We start from the raw sequence: 3,171 nt of genomic DNA on the forward strand, positions 1-3,171 counted from the left end.
GGGGGGCGTTCCGCAGGTGCGACCAGGTAAATCTTGGTCTCTTTGGATTGACGTCACCTGGCGCATGCCCAGTTGATCTGCACCTTCCCAGGCGCCGGCTGCATTTTCGCGCGCGTGGGAAGAGCTGGTGGTGAAGAAGAACCCGGAAGTGCACCATCTTGCCTCCATTCGTCCAAACAGTGAGGTGGTCTGGAAAATAGTGATGACGGTGCACAGTATTGTGAATGCATGAATGTACCTAATGCCACCAAACTTAGCACAGGAAAGTGGTTAAGTGGTCAATTTTATATTATGTATACTTCAGCACACAGACCAGCACGGCCCTAAGTGCAGATGCAGTAAGTCACGGCCACACACACCGGAGCCACCTGCCAGCGGCCTGCTGGCAGCCTTTCAGTCTGAGGGGCAGCACAGACGTGATGTCCGGCCGGGCATGGCCCCCAGTCTGCAAGCCGTAGAGGGTGGGACTGGGTGTCCCAGCAGGAATCGGGGTGTGGTGGAGCTGCCTAGATGGTCTAGAGAGAGCAGATGGACCTTGAGGGGAGGGTTTGGGCTCAGCAGCCTCACCCTTGCTGGCCTGGCTCCCAGGATTCCCTACCCAGGGACCTCTCATCCCCTCAGCTGGTGGCTCTGCAGCCAGCCTGCCCGTCTGTCCCGCTCCGGGGATGGGCAGAGAGAGACTGGGGGTGTCTGCAGAGGCATGGCGGGCCTAGGCCTACTTGCCCCTTGGGTGACCTACTGTATCCTGCACAGGCTGACGAGGGCCCTGGTGATAACGGACCTTGGGGGCCTCCTGCAGAAGCTGTACCCCTTAACATGTCACGTTGCTGTGCCAGTGAAGGGGTGGCCAGCCCCTCCACACCTGTGAGTATTTCTCGTCAGGTGGGACAAGAGACTGAGAAAAGAAATAAGACACAAAGTATAGAGGGACAACAGTGGGCCCAGGAGACCGGCACTCAGCATACAGAGGACCTGCACCAGCACTGGTCTCTGAGTTCCCTCAGGATTTGTTAATTACTATTTTCACTCTCTCAGCAAGAGGAATGCGGCAGGAGAACAGGGTGATAGTGGGGAGAAGGTCAGCAAGAAAACGTGAGCAAAGGAATCTGTGTCACAGATAAGTTCAAGGGAAGGTACTGTGCCTGGATGTGCACGTAGGCCAGATTTATGCTTCTCTCCACCCAAACATCTCAGCGTAGCAACAAGTAACAGAGCAGCATTGCCGCCAGCATATCTCGCCTCCAGCCACAGGGCAGTTTTCTTCTGTCTCAGAATAGAATGAATGTACGATCGGGTTTTACACTGAGACATTCCGTTCCCAGGGGCATGCAGGAGACAGAGGCCTTCCTCTTTTACTCATCCTCCTCATCACAGACCCTTTACTGGTGTCCGGCTGGGGGACAGTCAGGTCTTCCCTTCCCATGAGGCCATATCTCAGGCTGTCTCAGTGGGGGGAGACCTAGACAATTCTTGGGCAGAGGTCCCTGCGGCTTTCTGCAGTACATTGTGTCCCTGATTAATCGAGAATGGAGAATGGCGATGACTTTTACCAAGCATACTGCCTGCAAACACATTTTTAACAAAGCACATCCTGCACAGCCCTAAATCCCCTAAACCTTGAGACAATACAGCACATGTTTCTGTAAGCACAGGGATGGGGCTGAGGTTACAGATTAACAGCACAGGCATAGATCTCTTAAACCTCGCTTCCATACAGCACATGTTTCTGTGAGCACAGGGATGTGGGCAGGGGGCTGTGGCCACCCTCACCCCCGGCAGAGCCCATGCTGGCTAGCCCCATGCTCACTCTTCCTGGCTTGGGAGGCCCTGGCTGCTGCCCAGAAGGGGCATCAAGGCCTGGGCCATGGACAAGAGGGGAAGTGGCTTCCTTGGAAACCCTGCCCTGGAACCCTCCCTGAGGCTCTGGCCCCTCTGTGGGCCCAGCCAAGCCTGGGGCATCTCCAGGCCCTGGTGTGCTTGGGGAGCTGGCTGGCCGCTCTCAGCCTAGCTGGCGTCTCCAGAGCTGCGATCCTGGGTGAGGGTTGCTGGTGGAGCTCTGACCACTTAAGGCGCCCGAGGGAGCCACAGGAGCAGAGGTGTGGGGTAGGGGACGCCATGGGGCACCTCCACATCCAAGGAGGGCTGCTGCTTCTCCTCACCCTGTTCTGTGGGGGTCCCGGCAGGCAGCCGCGGAACTGTGCAGGGATGGGACGGGGCCCAGATGTGAGACCGTGGTGGGGATGGTGTGTGGCCCTGGATGGCCTCGTGTTGCAGTGTGACACGATGGTTACTGCCACCATGCTGAGGGCCCCAGCCACCAGTCACCCACCATGGGAGTGCCTCTGCGTGAGGCGGAGGGGCCATGGCGCGAGGGGCTGTGGAAGTGGCCAGTCTTCCCCACTCAGCCACACACAGGATGGGCATGGCAGGGTCATGCTGGCCAAGGGCAGTCTTGGGAGAGGGACAGAGTAACTCTCTCTCTGTCTGTAGCTGCGTCCCTGCTGCTTCTGCACCTGTTCTGGGCCTGGCTAGTGGCCCGTGTACATCCCCAGCAGGACTCCACGTGGCTGGTCTGGCACTCACCACTATGGCCCCTCACCCACGCCCTGGACTGGATGCTGGGGAAAGGTGACTTCTTCCATCCTTTGGGTGCTCCCCAGGGAGGAGGCCCCAGCTCCCAGCAGAGGCCTCTGGTCCCCCCTTGTCCCTGCAGGGCTGTGTGGACAAACTGGGTGCCAGTCGGAAGGGCAGGTGGCGATCCCAGCACTTGGGAGCTACACGGCCACATCCGGGCCCTGCCCAGACCCTCCAGGGGCACGCCACACTCCTGCCCCCTGCGAGGCCCCGCCCCCCACGTGCCCGGCCCCTGTTGTCGCTTGGACAAACCCTGGCTGGCTTTCTTCGGGCGCCATCACTCTGTTTAGGACCCTGTCCCTCCCGCCCTTAGGGGCAGCAGAACGGTCTCCGCTTTCCTGGCCCTGCCTTAGAGTGGGACACCTGCCAGGAGCAAGTGCTGGGGAGGCTTGGCCGGCACAGCAGGGACTCGCCCTAGCGCAGCTCCGGATGGGGCCGCGGTTGGAGAACGAGCCAGTGGGGCGGGAGGCCGTGGAGATGGCCCAGGGACCCAGACCCCCCAGGGGCCCTCGGCTTCCCCGCGCCATGCCCAAGAGG

The sequence above is a fragment of the Colobus angolensis genome, unplaced genomic scaffold (genome assembly GCF_000951035.1).
Source record: "Colobus angolensis palliatus isolate OR3802 unplaced genomic scaffold, Cang.pa_1.0 Scaffold44, whole genome shotgun sequence".
NCBI classification, from domain to species: Eukaryota; Metazoa; Chordata; class Mammalia; order Primates; family Cercopithecidae; genus Colobus; species Colobus angolensis.